Consider the following 19,715-nt stretch of genomic DNA (forward strand, 5'->3'; position numbering starts at 1 on the left):
TACAAATTTAATTTTGCTAAATCGCACATTGCAGAACACACAGTGTTGTTTTTGGGCTATGAGCTCAACAATGAAGGTAGAGGTTTGGCTCCTCACTTCTTAGAGAAGTGCGCACAATTGCGCGCTCCAACAACACTGAAAAAATTACAATCTTTACTGGGCTTTTTGAATTTCGGCAGAACTTACATTCCGGATTATGCCCAGCGTATCAAGCCTTTGTATGCTTTGATACAACCAACTTTCTCAAAATCATGCTGGCTGCCTGAGCATTCAGCCATTTTGCAATCCTTGCAGGCTGATCTGCTCGCTTCTAAATATTTACTGACTCGTGATAACCACACCAACCTGGTAATAAGAATAATTCCCGGGACGGTGGGTTTCACATACCTCACTTTTAATGAAGGTGACACAGTACCTATCGCTTACAAGTCACACTTGTACACTTCGGCTGAGATGCGGTTTCCCACAGTGGAAAAAGTTTTAACTGCTGTACAGATGGCAATTCTAAAAGAACGAGCACTGTCTCAGGGGAAACGCATGCTAGTGGTAACACCCTGTCCTCATTTGGAGGCAGTCACGAAAGCCAGTGTACCAAATTCAAAGGCTTTGCACCCTCGGTGGATTCAGTGGGCTGCGTCATTGTCATCCACGGATGTCATGTTTATTTTTGACGCTTCCTTACGGTCGCAGGAGTACTTGCAGTATGAATTCGTTCATCCTGCTCCTCTGGCGATGCGAACTTTAGAGGACTTTCATTGCATCATTTACACTGATGGGTCGGCGCAGGTTGCGCATGGCTCTAAACATGCCTACGTTTCCGCATGCGCCATTGTGGTCGGTGCTATGTTGAATGATGAGTTCATTTCCAGGGAGGTACACACGTTGCCCCTGGGCGATTGCACCGCACAATTGGCAGAGCTTCGTGCTCTCTTACTAGCTTTGGAGTACGCAGATCCAAGTGTTACTACTCTAGTTGTAAGTGATTCTTACTACTGTGTCCAATCTTACAATGAAAACTTGTTCTTTTGGATTCAAAATGATTTTCATGATTCCAAGGGTAGCACAATAAAACATAAAATGATCTGGGTTCGAGTGGCAGAGCTTAAGGCTATGTTGCCACTCGTTTATGTGATTCATACTCTCGGTCATCAGCGCGTAGGAGTTCACGCTGTTGGCAACTCGCTTGCTGATGAAGCAGCGAAATCAGCAGTATCTACATACTTAGTTGCAGCAGTTACTAGGTCTAAAACCAAGGTTGATAGCGACATCTTGGCAGCGATTGCTGCCTCTGAGAAGGGAAGTAAACATCCTGCGGGATTCCCTTCGAAGTATAAATACCACTTAAGTCCCGAAAAGGTTCCTTTTGTGACAATTCCTGATGTTGGGGAACGGCTGATTCCCAACTCGGATCGCAGAACAGACTTGATTACAGCGGCTCATGAAGGTGTGGCGTCTGCGCATGCGGGCGTCTCAGCCACTGTAACGCAGCTACAACAACGTTTCTGGTGGCGGGGACTGTACAAACAGACGCGTGATTATGTCCTTCTTTGTGACATATGCCAGCAGATTAAACCTTCAACTGCTACGCGTCCGCCACAGACTCAGTTGTACATTTCTAATAAACCGCTAGGCTGTGTTTATTTAGATCACTGCGGTCCTTTTTCATCTGATACTGCGTATAAGTACATCTTAGTAGCAGTTGACTCATGCACATGCTTTGTGTGGGTATGGCCACATCGCAGCGCTGATTCACGGACTGTCATTAGAGATTTGCGTATCTTTATAGGGATTTTTGCCTGTGGTACCTTCCATTCGGATCAGGGTCCGGCTTTCGCCTCTAAGGCGTATAAGGATGCCATGACTTCGATGGGGGTCCAAGTCAAGTTTTCGTCACCCTACAGACCTGAGGGTAATAGTGTAGTTGAACGAATGAACCGTGATTTAAAGCAATCTTTGACAGCCCGAGTTATAGGCACTGGCAGAAACTGGCTGGCTCACCTCTATGGCGTGCAGCGTGCTCTTAATAATCTCCCTAGAAGGTCTCTGGGTGGGCGGACCCCATACGAAATGCTCTTTGGCATCAAGATGTACGTCCCTGACCTTGACGGTCTAGACTCTGTGGTTCGCGCCACTTCCTTTGACGCAGATGAACATTGCAATGTTTTACAGAATCTACAAAAGACCAGAGACAGTCTTGCAAAGGAACATTTGCCCTCCACATCGGATGATGCGTTGCAGATCCCGGTAGTTGGCTGGCTACCCCAAGTTGGAGAACTGGTTCGAGAGAAGATCGACAACAAGAAAGAGTTTGGTCCCTCCTATCGAGCTCCAGTCCCAGTGCTTGGAGTGAAGGGCACAAGAACAGTCATTTTACCACCACTTCCAGGTCGTAAGGAAAACAGGTTTATTTCTATTGACAATGTCAAGATACACAGAGTGGCCGATTCTTCTTAGCATGACACCGGCTGTTTCCTGTCCTTCCATTGTGAGAAATTCAATTATGCCCACTACCTCTAATATTGAACCTGAGGTGGCCATCGAATTACCTGCTGTTTCCAGTCCATTATTAAATAATATGCCCGGAACTAATCTTGATGAGACAGACTATACATACCCCACTGATTTGTCCATGCCTGACCTGCAAGCTCGTTTAGCCACGGAATCCAGATTTTCATTTGACTCTGCTTCCCTTGCCTCGAAAAAACCCTCTCAAATTGCGGTATATGCTAGCCTGTTTAAAAAACATTTTTTGATTCCTCCTTGGATATACATTTGGCTGGTCCTTTTTTCGGTTTACCTTTTTATGTCAATTGGTTTTGTGTTTTATTTTTTTCGGATTATGAATGGACACTATGTCGAGGAGAGAACTTGCATTACTCATTTAAATGGAACATTGGCCCCACTTTCCTCTTCACATTCTACACACAGATTAAAAAGAGACTTGACTTTGGTTAACATCACAGCATGGCCTGTTCTGGATGGAATCGCGTGGGATGCAGTTCGTTTTCAGATTCATGGCCCAACGGAAGTCGTTAATGTTCCTAATGTACTAAGAGTTAATATGGGGGATGTGGTGAAACAAAACATTCGTTCTGATGATTGGGATGTTAATGCTGTGGAAAGTTTGTTTTCTGATTTGAAATACTATGCTGCTTTTGATGCTGAGGATTTATATTTAGAATCTGCTAATTATGGTGAATTGTTCTGTTACCAACATTATGGCAATCACTTCTTACACAAAACATCTTCCCGAAGGGATGCTGTTAATTTTACTCAGTGGGAACATTGCCCAGCTCCTACACAAGGGAGTTCAGAAACGTTTCTTAAAAAGTATACTTATTTCACTGACTTTAACCAGTCTAATCCCGAGTCCTTTTATTTTAAATTTCACAAACAGCCACTGTCCAAGGTTAGACTTACCGATACAAAATTGTTGTACTCGAAGGCCTTCCTAGATCAATTAGTTACTGGGGGCTATGAGTTATGGAAGGAAACAATAGACCTTAAATCAGTTTGGGGTTCAAGGGCCTGGCAGGTACGAGGCACTGAGGCTTTGCACCGTGCATGTCTCATCCCAAATCATATGTTGTTTTTAAATGAAACCATTTCCCAGACCACATGCTTTGGATTGGCTACATCTAAAAGGTTAAACACCCCGTCTTTCCCGGAGTTGGAGGAATATGAGAATTGGAGTAATTTTACTCAATTGTCCATTAAAGATATACAGGCTCTGCTTCTTAATTCCTCCTTTAACATTTCCAGTATGAATCCCAAGGGTTGGCTGCTTTGGCACCGTAGTGCTGATTCTTGCCAAAAAAGATTTTTAAATATAACTGACGGTTTTAAGACTGTTAGATCTGATCCCCGGTTTGATTTGAGTCATACTGTCACCTCTTACTCTGTGGGCAAGTTGTGTCAAGCTTGGCTGAAACATTCAACTTTACCTGCGGTTAAGTATCACCTTTCCAAACTGAATGCAGACGTGGATTTGAATGATTTCATTAAAGGCCCAGCTAGTGGCAGGTCGAAAAGGTGGTTATATGGGGTTTACAATGAAATTTGGAAACTCTCACAGATTGAGGCTGCTTCACGCCTTAGGGCTATTGATCAGGCGAATCTTGAGAAAGTGCTTGCAGTTGTTGACAATAGCATTAACGTGCTTTCCTCTAGAATTTACACATTAGATAATATTGTATCGTCTGTTGTTGATATTGTGCATGATGAAGTGTCAGTATTATACCATGGTCAGAATCAGTTACGGTCAATCATGCAGTTTGCATGGACACTTCAGACTCTGAAAATGGGTAAAGTTCCCTGGGGATACATGAACGTTTCCTCTTTATTTTCACCGTTTAATTTGACAGACAAACAACGCTTGCTTTCAATGCGTGATGCTTCCTTTTCTATGCTCCATATTGAAAGGTTGGAATCTTTACCTTTTTCTGTGGCAGAAGCCACTACTGCTACGTGGCTTATCCACGGTTTAATAACACTGCCTTTTGCTTTATATAAGTTTTCAAATTGTATGAAATATGTGCCAATAGGTCGTTTTGAACCCTTAGGTAGCGGTTTTCTTCATGAGGTCTGGTCACTCCCATACACATACAGATGTTTCAAGGATGAACAAGAAGTTTATCTAACGGGGGATGAGTGTACTGAAACGCCAGATCATTCTTTAATGTGCAGACACATACAGTTACACGGTTCATGTAACAAGGACCGACCGAATATGGCTTGCGTTTTACAGGGCACGCCTGTTCCTGCTATCATCCCCACGTTTAAATTGTTAGAGAATGGTAGTTATTTAATGCTCAATAATGAAAACTGTTGTGGTTTAATTAAAGGTATAGCTTTCATAGTAACAGTTAGTGAGCGAGTTATTTGCTGCAGAAATGTTCTTTATCCTCCCACACGTGAACATAGGGAGTCTTCCATTTGGCCACAGATACCGACCTTGGGAGCAGAATTCAGCGGCATGGCTAGAATAAGAGCTCTATTGTCCCAGAAAGAGGTGGCCTTGAGCTCGGCCCGTGAAACTTTCGTGCTTCACATTGCTAACACCCGTACGGAGGTTCAAGCTCTTTTAAATACTGATTTGCCTTTGCATTTCGGAGCCATGGTCCGTTCTATCTTTAACGCATCCTCCACAACGGGCCTAGCACATTTTTTTAAAGTTGTTAGCGGTGGTCTCGTGACTTCCTTTGAGAAGATTTTTGGAGTCATCCCAGCCTTCTTCCATTCTATTTTTTCATCCTTATTTGGAGGGTTCCCGTTTTTACTTGCATTAGCGGCTGGCGCATTGGTGGTTTTCTGCCTTTTTAAATATGGATGCCCTTCCTGTGCAAGACCACGCTCAGCTGCTACTGACGCGGTTTCGCAACCGCATGCTTGATTATTATGGCACACTGCCGTTGGCGACTCTAAGCACGGCGTTTGGATTATCTTTTCGGTTCTCCTATTTCACCTGTGTCCAGCCTGTATTTCGCTGCCTGACCTGTGATTTCCTTTGGGCCATTGATTTGTGTCTCTGCGGACCAATATCTTCTGACGTCGATTTTGATCAACTGATGAGTCCTATCATTGCTCACGAGTTGGTTTGTTCTGACGAAAGGATTATGGCCTTGGCGGTGGCACATGGACTAATGGGTCCCTGGGATGTGTTGTCGGCAGCGCAAAATTTCTTGGAACGAAGTTTTCTTGAAAACCCACCGAGCTGTCCTCTGATGGTTATAGAGGATCCGGTGCTGGAAGATCACGTATGTTCCTTTCATCTTTTAAATTGGATGGCTGAACTGTTTTCGGATGAGGACAGTGACTTCCTCCTGGAGGCTGTTGCAGCTTACTTTTCATATACAGTCTTATCATAGACACTGCCTCAAATTGACATGCTGATTGATAGCATTTCCTTGATTTTATTGACTTTTAGTCAAGACATTTTTTTCTTGCCTATTGGCTTGAGCCACTTATACTTGTGGGCTATTTTTTAGCATTAGTTTTTATAATTGAATTTTTATTCATGCTCGTTTATAATTGGATTCTGCTCTCATGTGATGGCACTTCTGTTATCTTATTTAGTCCGTTCTCGGATCATGGGGGGGTGTTGTATAGCTCCTATATATCCTTATATCGTGTTAAGTTAGCATAGGTACATTTGAGATTTAAACGCCATTTTTCCTTTCTTGCTACTTCTGCACACGACCCTTAATTGTTGACTTAGCTTTCAACCTAGTGGTTTGCCGTGGTGTATGTGAGAATAATATGTTATTGCTCTGATATCAGTTTTGTTTAATAAACCATGTCTGCACGGAGAGTGCTGAAGTTTCAGGAGCAACACGATATGGAATTGTTATGAGGTCTGATCTCCACGCCTTCATAGTCATAACACAAGTGTAGCCTTTGCCAACTTGGGCTTGAGGCGGGATTGATATTGCTTTGCACGAGAATTGTTAACACACTTGATGCGGTGCACATGCAGAGAGAGCTGGTGTATGCTGACGTGATTCCTTCATGCTAGGACACTAAGGTATGGGCCCGCCCTAAAACAACCCAAAGAGACCTTCTTAGCTAATAATATAATATATGTGTTAGGGAGGGTGAGATATAAGTGTTGTTAACTCTTATTCATTACAGCATGTTAACATGCTGTCACCATTCGCTTTTTATGTCTTAGTAACTATGCTGATAATTTTGATACTGATAATAAGTATACTTGTATTATCTAAGATACTGCGCCTGAGAAGACGGCATTAGTAAATAAACATTTCAAATGCACATGTGTCTTCTTTACTCCATGTTCTGGTTTGTAATGATAATATAACGAAAGAGTGTTCATGAGTCCCACGTACCCTGAGGTACTGTAAGTTCATGTTCTGGTTTGTCTAAACATTGGGAGTTTGATATGTCCAATGAGACACTGTAGCTAGCTCGGTAAGGGGTGAGTTGGTTGCTAAGGTAAGTTTTGGGACACCCTAATTTGCCGAGGTTCCACTCCTCTGTGCACAGTTCTGTGTGAGTACAGAAACCCTGCAACACCTGTCCCGTCACTTCTCCCGTCACTTCTCCTGTCCCCTCGCTTCTCCGTCTCCTGTCCCGTCACTTCTCCTGTCCCTTCACTTTTCCTGTCCCCGTCACTTCTCCTGCCCCCGTCACTTCTCCTGCCCCGTCACTTCTCCTGCCCCGTCACTTCTCCTGCCCCCATCACTTTTCCTGCCCCCGTCACTTTTCCTGTCCCGTCACTTCTCCTGTCCTGTCACTTCTCCCCTCACTTCTCCTGTCCCGTCACTTCTCCGTCTCCTGTCCCGTCACTTCTCCGTCTCATGTCCCTTCACTTTTACTGTCCCTTCACTTCTCCTGTCCCTTCACTTCTCCTGTCCCTTCACTTCTGCCCCGTTCACTGCTCCTGCCCCCGTCACTTCTCCTTCTCCTGTCCCTTCACTTCACTTCTCCTTCTCCTGTCCCTTCACTTCACTTCTCCTTCTCCTGTCCTTTCACTTCATTTCTCCTTCTGCTGTCCCTTCACTTCACTTCTCCTTCTCCTGTCTCGTCACTTCTCCTGTCCCCGTCACTTCTTCGAGTGGAGGATGGGCACATTTACTAATTTTGCTTGGTGTGCATCAGAGGTTTACTGCAAAATGGGGGGCATTCTAATTTTCTGACTACTCCCTTGGTTGGATGGAGCAGTGAAGGCCGCTCTTTTAGGGAGTGCAAAGCACACTCTCATCACGTGCTGCTTGCCATTATAAGTGTAGTTCAAAGTTCGGGGCATTTTGATTTTCTGGCTTCTCCCCTGAGCAGAGCCTCACATCTTAAAGGCCACAGGATCGCAGAGGAGGGCTTAAGATCACGTTGTCCTCCAGTTAAAGGGGTCTGGCAGTCTAAAGGAAAACCCCATTCTCTTTATAACACCTCATGCAGATCTCACTGGCATATGCTAAAGGCAGGCAGCGGGCAGGCGCATTGTCATTCCAAAGGGGATAATCAGCCTCGATCGGAATGACAATGGGCCCGCCCTCGGTCTGTGCGAGCTCAGGGAGGGGCTGCTGCAGCCTCTGGAGTTCAACAGAGAAGTGCGAGCAGCCCCTGAAAGCTGAAAAAAAATGTTATCGTTTTTAGTAGGACTATTCTCTCCGTCCCGGGATGCTTTTTTCAAAGAAAGAAGTAGGGGAACTGGCTGAAATTATTTTTAGAAGTAGGGGCACGCCGTGCCCTTCCGTCCCCGCCCACTTCTACCGCTGCTTGCGCTACAAAACCCTTGTTCAAAAAAGGCTGGGTCCTTAAAATCCAGTAGAATCAAGTTTGTTATTAAAAATTTTAACAAAGAAAATTCATTTGACCATGAAGCATGTAAGTTTTGCTGGAAGCAGTAGAGTACAAATGCTACCTGCAGGAGCAATTAATGGAAACTACAAGAGGATCCACACAGTACCTGATAGCCAAATCCAAATGCAAGACACAAACCCAGGGCCTAGAATGAAAGCGGGATGGCCCTGCCCTGCCTCTTCCAGGCAATGGCGGGCAAGAACAGGTCTGCCCGGGCGCGCGCGCGGCTCGCGCTGCGGGAGGCTGGGGCGAGGATATGGCACCTCGTGGCGCGCTACACCGCGTCAGTGCCCAGCAACGAAGCAGGGGATTCTGGGGGCTGTGGTACGGTAAGCTGTTCCCCTCACGGCTGGTGGGATCGGATTCCTGCAATGCTGACTGATGCCCTCACGGCGGTAGTGCAAGGAGAAAGAAGCCCCCTCGCTGTGTTGCAGCCCAAGGTGTGAGTGGCTGTGGTGAGCATCCCGCTGCACTACTCACACTGTACATGCCTGGCAAAGACCCAGGGGCTGCTCTTCTGCCTTGCGAGCGGCCTCTGGTTGCATAGATTTCTCTGCAGTTCCTCCGACCTTGCACAGCAGCAATGCCAAAATTGATAACACCCAGTGCTTTAAATGGGCCGGTACTCACCGGTACTGAGTACCAGCACTTCCAAATTTCTGAGCCGTCAGTACCTGCACTTTTTTTTAAGTCTGGGAGAGTACCGGTACCCTGATTGATGGCATGCAGGCTAAGGTTTGGTATCACCTCCAATGCGGGACAAATGCCGCTCTGCATTTGGATCTCTCAGTCGCATGGAGCCCCTGAAAGAGACTTTTACAGAGACGCTGTTAACGTTCAGTAGTGCCCAATAGCATTCCCCACACTGTAGGGGTTGGGGAGGGCTTGCTTAACGCTGTGATTATCAGGACAGGGTCAAGGCAGACTCTGCACTGTTGATTAGGTGTTAAACAACCATTATACAGGAAAGTGTTTTAGCACCCGCACCCCCTCCACTCTTCCCCCTGTTAGGTGTGTGAAATAGCCTGGCCTCGGGCTGCTGGTGAGTAATCCGGGCCATCTTTCCCAAAGCCGGTTTTCTTATGTTTGTTTTTTTCAGCACAGGAGCGGCTTCCCTTTGTGTGGCTGCATTTACATGTCAACAGCCACGGATCCATGGGTGTGAAAGTAGCCCTGCCCAAAGAGCAAAGAAAAGCAGGGACCGAACGCTGCAGCACCCCAGGAATGAGCTCAGGTGACAACCCGAGATAACATAGAAGGAAGGGGGAGGGAGGATTGTAAAAAAAGTGAGGTGACAGCTTAAGTTAGAATTGCCACTTTTTTCATATAATGCCAGATATTCGTTTCGTTTTGAAATGGGTGCTTAGGAATTGTATTTTAACACATTCTACACATTTAACACATTTTACACATTCTAATCTGCTGTATTTCTTGAAGTAATTGGTTTAGTTATTGATGAACCACATGCCTGGAATTCAGTTTAAAACGCTCGCCCTGCAGAATTTACAGGGCGTGGGGGAGCGTGCACACTCTCTCTCTCTCTCTCTCTCTCTCTCTCTCTCTCTCTCTCTCTATCTATCTCTCCTTCTCGCTCTCTCTCTCTCTCTCTCTCTCTCTCTCTCTCTCTCTCTCTCTCTCTTTCTCTCTCTATCTATCTCTCCTTCTCGCTCTCTCTCTCTCTCTCTCTCTCTCTCTCTCTCTCTCTCTCTCTCTCTTTCTCTCTCTCTCTTTCTCTCTCTCTCTCTTTCTCTCTCTCTCCCCTTCTCTCTCTCTCTCTCTCTCTTTCTCTCTCTCTCTCTTTCTCTCTCTCTCTCCTTCTCTCTCTCTCCTTCTCTCTCTCTCTCTCTCCCCTTCTCTCTCTCTCCTTCTCTCTCTCTCCTTCTCTCTCTCTCTCCTTCTCCCTCTCTCTCCTCTCTCTCTCTCTATCTCTCTCTCTCTCTCTCTCTCTCCTTCTCTCTCTCTCCTTGGAAATCGTTTTGTACTGCTTTTATTTACTGGAAAACATATTTACAAAATACAGGCCTCAACATTAAGCGTGCTCTATCAACACCTACAATGAAATACAGGACAACAAATTACAGGCCAGGTGGCAAATTTAGGGTATGGGTACATCATGGAGGGGAGAAGAGGAGGCACGTGGGGGAAAAACAGTGACAAAATGTAAGAGACTTGTGGAGAAAGTAAGTGAGAGGTGGCAGTAAGAGGGGCAGATCCAGGGAGAGAAGGTTAGAGGCTGGGTAGAAATGAGAGGTTAATCGTGAAAGGAGAGTAGATGTGGATGCAAAGACACTGAACCAGAAGGAGACAGGAAGAGCCTGGCCTTAGGGCAGAGGGCTGAAGCAGTGCTTTAAATGGGCCGGTACTCACAGGTACTGAGTACTGGCACTTCTTATTTGTATCACTGTCAATGCCGACCCTTCGCCACTAAGTAGGAGAGTACCAGTACTCATGAAAGGTAAGCTCATTGGCTGCTAGTGCTGGTAAGCACTAGGATGTCAAAGAAGAAGCTGTCTCTGACAGCCAAGGCGCTTCTGTAGTCCTTAGCTCAGCAGCTTTTCTGTACATCTGCTTATTTCTTTGTGTGTATGCACACTTGAGGATATGTAGCATTATCTCAAACAACAACAAATAACGGTATGACATTAAGAAGTTGCAAATATTACAAAACTTAGACATTTTTAACATATTATCCTGTTTGCTTTCACTTTGTGTAATGATTTAACCTGTTTTGTTAACATAAATGCATTTCTGTTGTGTTTTGACATGTGCTGCAACCTGTATAGAAGTCAATATGTATCATCACATCTTGACCCTAGCCACGCCCATAGCCCCGCCCACTTGCCACACCTCTAGGTCATTTTAATGAGTACCGGCACTTATTTTTTCCCATTTAAAGCACTGATAACACCACTCCACTGGCTGCTAGTTGCGTCGGGCTTGCTAAAACCAGCGTGCTAGGTGGAAGCAGATCCACGAGACCTGCCGCTATGACTAGACACATGGCTTCTTTTTTTCACCCTCGTGTCTTCCAAGGTAAAAGAGTAGTTCTTTATCACCAAACTTGCTAAGGTTATAAAAGTACAGAAAAAACGCTGCCTATGCTCCGGCCACCATGTCACCTTCCCAAAATGGTGACAGGAAATTTAAAATTGGCGTTTATACATTGTGCTACAAGCCCAATGCAAATATAGCCCAAATAAAGGCTACATGAAGCCCAGGCTGACCTATTATCCCACTATCCCTGGGGGTATACCTCCCTATAGTCGGCTGCCCCCCAAAGCCTTTTGTTACTGCTCCCAACCTGGTGTCCCCGTCGCATGCAGGCACAACGACTATTACTGCACCGAAATAGATGATGTCTGACCATCAGCAGCTGCCTTAGAACAAGCGTTTCAAAAGGCATGCTGCTGAGGTCGCTCAGAGGGTTGTGTGCTCACTACAGAGATTTGTATGTAACCTTAACGTCACAGATGTCAATGGCAGCGCAGCTCTTTGATCATCCTGGGTACATGAAATTAGTACTATTGAATTAGGTTATTATAATGCCTGAAATGTTATTGAATTTAGTTTTCGGTGCGCAGTAGATGAGTGTTCATGAGTAGATGAGTATTCCAAAATAACAATACATGTATGTCTCCAATTAACAAAGAGACAGTAATTCCTAAAATTGAAGAGATCACCCTTGGAGTCAGGAAGAATGTTGTGACATATCCTTCATAATTTGCCTGTTATTATAAAATGATTTACAACATAAAAAGTATATTTTATTTGTTTTTTTAATCTTTGCTGGCCTTTGGCGAACTATCACCTAGAGTAGACATTTTCTTTTTTGAAGGTGTTCCTCCCACTCATACTCCTGCGGGTGGAGGGGGGAATCTTGCCGTACTGCTATTTTAATGGCCATTGTTATTGAAAATGTGCTGTCAGAGCGCCTCGACTGTCGCCGAGCCAAGTAACTCAGCGCTGCTCCTCACCGAATCAGAGCTGCAGTCGATTCCACAACATTTTGCAAATTAAACCATTGCATTAGGTTAACCAAAAAGAAAACACAATTATAGATAGGAGTCATAAAATTAAGCTACTGCTGCCGAATGGTGCGTTTTTGCACCACATAAATCAGTTACAGTGCTTATTTATATAACCCTGGAGGTTGAAGGTGGAGCCGTGCCAACAGTTCAATGGCGGTGCAATGTCTTAGATAGCTTTCCATGTTTCCCATCAGTTCTTTCTACCTTTTTGACAAACCTCTTTTTTTTAAAACAATTTTTATTAACCATTTTGCATAGTATTGCAATGACAGTACAGTGTGCAAGGCATGTTGACACAAATCTGCAGTAGTTACACACTTAATTTTACATGTCTCCTCAAACAACAAGCATTTGCAATGCAATAGGTCTCGCATTATGAAAGTTTGAACTATTGGTCTTGTAAATGACAATTTTTTTATTTATGTTTTGATTTTGAAAATAGCTAAATTAATAGCTTTGTCATTTTCAATGCCAATAGTTATAACTTTCGCACATGTGAGGACTATAGCATTTGTAAAGAACCTAGGGGTCTGGTTAGACGCTGGTCTCACATTCATAGGGCACACCAAAAAAATTGCAGCCTGTTGCTTTGGACTCTTAAGAGGCTTAAGGCCAGTGCTTAAGTTTTTTGATGCCCCCACCCGACAGCTTGTAGTCCAGGCAACCATCATCTCCCGTCTGGACTATGCAAGCTCTTTGTTGGCGGGGGCTAACCAGGCTGAGTTAACCCGTTTGCAGCGGGTGCAAAACGCTGCGGCGAGAGCCATTGTCGGCTTACCTAGGTTTTGCCCGGTGGCTAATGTTCTTCGCTCCCTGCATTGGCTTCCGGTTAGGAAGCGTATTCTTTTCAAGGTCTTGTGTTTGACCTTCAAAATCCTAAGAGGTATAGGTCCTGAGATTCTGGCCAACTCCATTGCCTTTTATGTCCCCACCCGCAACCTCCGATCTCAAGGTCTGGCCCTTGCTGTTGTCCCTAGATTTAGGCTCAGCAGGATGGGGGGTCGTTCCTTCAGGGTGAAAGCGGCGTTAATCTGGAACACCCTCCCAGTTGGAATCCGGCTGCTCGAGGACCTGTTGTCTTTCCGTAGAGCCATTAAGACATTCCTGTTTTAGCTTCCCTTTGTGGTATTGTCTCCTTGTTATGTTGTGTTGCTCCGTTGTCTCTGCGCCGGGATGCTCATTCGCTGGGGTCGCTGTGCGCATAATAAATTGTTTTAACATTAACATTAACATTAACATGTTTTGTATTTACGTGACTTAGATGTATTGATATTACAAATAGCAACGGCTTTTAATTTTTTAAAATAATTAATACTTAAATTAAAGTGATTGTAATTTATATTGGCAATAGCTTAAACTTTTGTAAATAACGTTTGTGAAGATTCTGTTCAGTGTATTTTATTGTGATGAAAATCCAAGAACAGAAGTGAAATAACATCTTTTTGTGACATTTGTAATAAAGCTTGAAACATTGAGAGAACATAATTGAACCAGTTGTTGTTGAATGGTTGCACAGATTGATGCTGTGATGTAGCGGAGTGATGCTGTGGTGGTGCTGAGTGATGCTTGGATTGCGCTGAGTGGTGCTGTGGTGGTGCTGAGTGGTGCAGTGGTGGTGCTGAGTGATGCTGTGGTGGTGCTGAGTGATGCTGTGGTGGTGCTGAGTGATGATGTGGTGCTGCTGAGTGATGCTGTGGTGGTGCTGCTGAGTTCTCTCTGCAACTGCACTCTGCAACTGCACTCTGCAACTGCACTCTGAATCTGCACTCTGCACTCTGAATCTGCACTCTGCACTCTGAATCTGCACTCTGCACTCTGCACTCTGCACTCTAAATCTGCACTCTGCACTCTGAATCTGCACTCTGAATCTGCACTCTGCACTCTGAATCTGCACTCTGCACTCTGCACTCTGAATCTGCACTCTGAATCTGCACTCTGCACTCTGAATCTGCACTCTGCACTCTGAATCTGCACTCTGAATCTGCACTATGCACTCTGAATCTGCACTCTGCACTCTGAATCTGCACTCTGAATCTGCACTCTGCACTCTGAATCTGCACTCTGCACTCTGCACTCTGAATCTGCACTCTGAATCTGCACTCTGAATCTGCACTCTGCACTCTGAATCTGCACTCTGAATCTGCACTCTGAATGTGCACTCTGCACTCTGAATCTGCCCTCTGCACTCACAATCTACACTCTGCACTCACAATCTGCACTCTGAATCTGCACTCTGCACTCTGAATCTGCACTCTGCACTCTGAATCTGCACTCTGCACTCTGAATCTGCACTCTGAATCTGCACTCTGCACTCTGAATCTGCACTCTGCACTCTGAATCTGCACTCTGCACTCTGAATCTGCACTCTGAATCTGCACTCTGCACTCTGTACTCTGAATCTGCTGTTGGACATGCCCCACGAAGGGCTCGCTCCCTCCCCGCATGACAGGGCCCAGACACCGGCTCTCCGGGGGCTACCCGCAGAAGCAACCCGCAACCCGTCCCCTCCGGGACGCCTGCTCCCGGATATCTCTGTGTCACGGGCCCGGGCCCCCGGCAGCCCCATTGCCCGGCCCAGCCGCCATCTTGGACACTGCACCACGCGGCCGCGTGGCCTCAGCTCGACCCCAACCCTGGGCCCGGCCAGGCCCCGCCATCCCGGCACCACCATCCATCCAGGAGGTGAACGGACCACTTGGCAGGCTAATGGGAGAAAGAAGTGTCGATGGCTCTCCCCCCGCCAGGTGCCGATCGCCCCCAGCCTCCCCAGGTGCTGGCTCCACCCCCCTGCTGGGTGTCTGGACTCCCTCATCCCGGACCTCCCGACCTCCCAGTGCGAGGGTCCGGACATCAAAGGGCGCCAGACCTATAACCGAGGAGCCCCAGAGCAGGAAGGCAGTTGTATCCTGGAGTCGAGAGACACCGAGAAGAACTCATCCTTGACGGACTGCTGGCGCTGCCGCAGCCCTGCCTTGTGAACTATCGTCCTGCCTACTGGCGCTGCCGCGGCATTCTGCAACCTTCATCCTCGTGGGACCTGCTGGCGCTGCCGCGGCCCGTTGTAACTTCCATCTTCGTTGGGACCTGCTGGCGCTGCCGCGGCCCGTTGCCACCTACGATCTCTTCGGGACCTGCTGGCGCTGCCGCGGTCCGACCCGTCCGACCGCCGAGCTCGAGGATTGTGAGCTACCGCCGTTTCACCTCAGTACCCGTAGGTACCAAGACTGTCCCGCTACCCCCTTTCCCTACTAGAGACTAGAATTGAGAGGATCATCGTGTCCTGATCTCCTTGTATCGTACTACCTTACTTCAAGAACTGCCTATAAAAGGTGTTACTCTGATCTTCGTGTGGTGTCCATCTGTGGGGGGGGGGGAAGTTACTTGTCTGTACGATCGCTGGAGACGGCCCTCACCGGAGGCCTCTCCCCTTGTGCTCGGCCGACCCTCCAGGTCCCCGTCTAACATTGGTGGCCAGCGGCGCGATCCGAACCAACGCGTAACCGTACAGAGAGTAACTCACCCTACGACTAATCCACAATGTCGACCAGAGAGAGCGGATCTGCAGAGAAATTCCAGATGGAAAAACTGGAAGAGTACAACCACCGAGAGCTAAAACAATTTTGCATAGAACTAGGCATTGCCACCACCGGTCTGAGCACGAAAGAGGACTTCAAACACGCCCTAGAATCCTGGGCAGAGACAAATATCGCCGGACCCCGGGACCCCGAAGCCCCGGAGACAAACACCACTCTGACGGAAGAAAGGAGAACGGATCTCTCCCGGGAAGAGATCCGAGAACGAGAGAAAAATAGACTACACGAGTTAGAGTTGGCACGGCTCAAATTAGACGGAGAATTGAAACTGGCAGAACAAAAGATGAACTTAGAACACTTACGGCTCCAAGAAGAGCGAGAGGAAAAGCAGAGACAGAGAGAACTCGAAGAAAAAAGACTGGCATACGAACACGAGTGCAAGCTAGCGGAGATAGAAATGCGCAAACAGAACAAAGACCTAGGGGTGCCCGAGCAACCGCGCCCCCCAGGTACTACCGAACAGAAGGTCCACATCCCCAAGGATGTGGTCCGTGAATACTATCGGAACGACGACATAGAACAGTGGTTCAAGGCCTACGAGATCGCCATGACTGCCCACCGGATCGCTCGAAGTGACTGGGGAGCCGGTCTATGGGGGAGATTCGTCAATGAAGGCCGGGATGCCCTGCTGCAGCTTCCGGACCATCAAATGACGTCCTATGACCACATGAAGGCCGCCCTCCTCAGTCGATATGGGCTGACGCCCGAGATGTACCGCCAGAGGTTCCGCAACTGCACCCGGATCCCGGGTACAACCTGGATAGAATATGTGAACTATTTCAGCCGAGCCTTCGAGGGATGGATCAAGGGTAGCAACGTAACAACCTACGAACAGCTCTTCAACCTCATTGTGTGGGAGCACCTCTCCAACAACTGCTTCGTCGAGCTCAGGCAGCACCTCCTCGACAGTAAATTGACTGACCCACGGCAGCTCGCCGCCGAGGCTGACCGATGGGAGAGCACCCGAGTGACCCGGAGTGGGCCAAACGAGCAGAACAGAACCAACCAAGGTCATCATCGTCCCTGAGGAGGAGGAGGAGGACAGGGCCGGGGCAGAGACGCCGTCCTGGCCGCTCCCGCCAACAACACCCCGCCCCCGGCCGGCCGGGGCAACCCCCCGATGTGCCCGGGGTTCCGAGCCAACGTTACGTGTCATCGATGCCAGCGAGTCGGCCACTGTGCCAGTGACCCGACTTGCCCAAAGAACCAGACCCCCGGACCCCGCCAGGTGGCTGCCGCCGCCCTAGGAGAAGAGCAAGTCTCCGAAGAGCCTGAAGAGTATGAGCAGGAGCAGCCCGAGTGGGAACCTGCCGCCATGACCCTGGCCTGCCTAGGGGGAAGAGACCTGATCCCGCGGGCTCCCCTACCAGCCAACACCAGGAAATACAGCCAGTGGGTGAACATAAATGGGCGTAAGGCCGAAGCCCTGCGTGACACAGGGGCCAGTGTGACGGCCGTCCGTTGTCACCTGGTGACCCCAGAACAAATTCTGCCAAACGTTCTTTGCCCCGTCCGATCGGCCGACAATTCGGAGAGCCTGTGTCGGATGGCCTGCGTCCCCTTCGAATGGGGAGGAGTCTCCGGTATGTTAAAAGTGACTGTCCGCGACGATGCCCCCGTGGACTGCCTCCTGGGGAATGATCTCGAGAGTTCCCCGTGGGCAGCCGTTGAAAGAAGAGAGCACCTGGGGATGTTAGGCCTCCCGGGCTGGGCGTGCGTAACAACCCGGTCCATGGCCGCGGACACCATCCCTAGATCTGAAGAACCCGAATGGCCAGCACCTCCTCCCCCGATCGCTCCAGAGGGAGACTCCATCCCTACCGACACCCCAGAACAAACCCACGAAGAGCCCGCTCAGCCCCAAGACCTTCCGGACCTGGCTCAGTGGCGTCAGGAAGGGGGGCCCACCCAAGAACAATTCCGGCAAGAGCAAAAGACATGTCCCTCCCTCGAGGGACTGCGACAGCAAGCGCTCGCCCAGGGCGCAGGAGACACCGCAGGGGCCCACTGGATCTATTGGGACAATGACCTACTGTACAGCGAACAAAGAATAGCGGAGCTGGGGGCCAGTCGAGTGCTGGTGGTGCCCCTCCGTTTCAGAGACTTCCTTCTGAACTTGGCCCATGATGTCCCCCTGGCTGGACACTTGGGGCAAGACAAAACATACAACCGCCTGGTGACTCACTTTTACTGGCCGAAAATGAGAAATGACGTCTCCACCCACTGCCGGTCCTGCCCGACCTGCCAGGCCAGCGGGAAGAGCGGCCGCAAACTCAAGGCACCTCTGCAACCATTCCCCGTTGTGACCACCCCGTTCGAAAGGGTGGGAATAGACATTGTGGGGCCCCTGGACCCCCGAACAGCACAAGGGCATCGATTCATCCTGGTCCTGGTGGACCACGCCACCCGCTATCCTGAGGCGGTTCCCCTTCGAACTATAACAGCACCAGTGGTAGGTCGAGCCTTAATGGGGGTCTTCTCTCGAGTGGGCTTCCCCCGGGAAGTCGTCAGCGACAGGGGCACAAACTTTATTTCAAAATATATGAAATCCCTATGGCAACAGTGCGGAGTCACCTACCAATTCACAACCCCCTATCACCCGCAAGGAAACGGACTGGTCGAGCGATTCAACCGCATTCTCAAGGGGATGATCATGGGGCTGGAAGAACCCCTACGCCGCCAGTGGGACGTGCTACTACCGTGCCTCCTCTTCGCCTACCGAGAAGTCCCCCAGAAGTCCCTCGGCTTCAGCCCTTTCGAACTCCTGTACGGCCACCCTGTTCGCGGGCCTCTCAGCCTAGTTAAAGAAGAGTGGGAAATGGCCCCCCTGAAGACCCCTCCAGACGTCTACAAGTACCTCCTGACCCTCCGTAATCAAACCCGGCGATTCAGAGAGCTCGCCAAAGCCAATCTTGAAGCCAGTCAGGAGGACATGAAGAAGTGGTACGATCAACATGCCTCCTCCATCGAATTCGAGCCTGGCCAGCAGGTATGGGTGATGTCCCCCATCGAACCTTGTGCCTTACAGGACAAATGGACGGGGCCCTTCAAGGTGATCGAGCGTAAGAGCCCCGTCACCTACCTCATCGACATGGAATCCCCCCGGAACCCCCTCCGGGTCCTCCACGCCAACAGACTCAAACCCCACTTTGTGCGCTCGGAGCTCAGCCTGCTGATGGCTACAGACAGTGGGGCGGAAGAGGACTCCGAGCCCCTCCCTGACCTACTGGGGGCCGGGGAAAAAGATGGTTCAGTGGACGGGGTCCAACTCTCCGAGGCTCTGACCCCGGAGCAGCGCCAAGACTGTCGGGCCCTCCTGCTGCAATTTGCAAACCTATTCTCCCTCACACCCGGGGTCACCCCCTGGTGTCTGCACGACGTGGACACTGGCGACAGTCCTCCTATCCGACACCGGCTGTACCGAGTACCAGATCGGGTACGCACCTGCATCCAAGAAGAAGTCTCCAAGATGCTCGCACTCGGAGTCATCGAACCCTCGGACAGCCCCTGGGCCAGCCCGGTTGTACTGGTCCCCAAAGCTGCGGCCCCGGGCACCACACCCGAGCTCCGGTTCTGCGTCGACTATCGGGGTCTGAACGCTGTCACCCGAACCGACGCTCACCCCATCCCCCGAGCCGACGAACTAGTTGACCGCATGGGGGCGGCCCGCTACCTAAGCATCTTCGACCTGACGGCGGGCTACTGGCAGATCGGCCTCACCCCCAGGGCACAAGAACGATCCGCTTTCTCCACCCCGGATGGACACTACCATTTC

This window comes from Lissotriton helveticus, chromosome 6, assembly GCF_964261635.1.
Source record: "Lissotriton helveticus chromosome 6, aLisHel1.1, whole genome shotgun sequence".
Taxonomy (NCBI): Eukaryota; Metazoa; Chordata; class Amphibia; order Caudata; family Salamandridae; genus Lissotriton; species Lissotriton helveticus.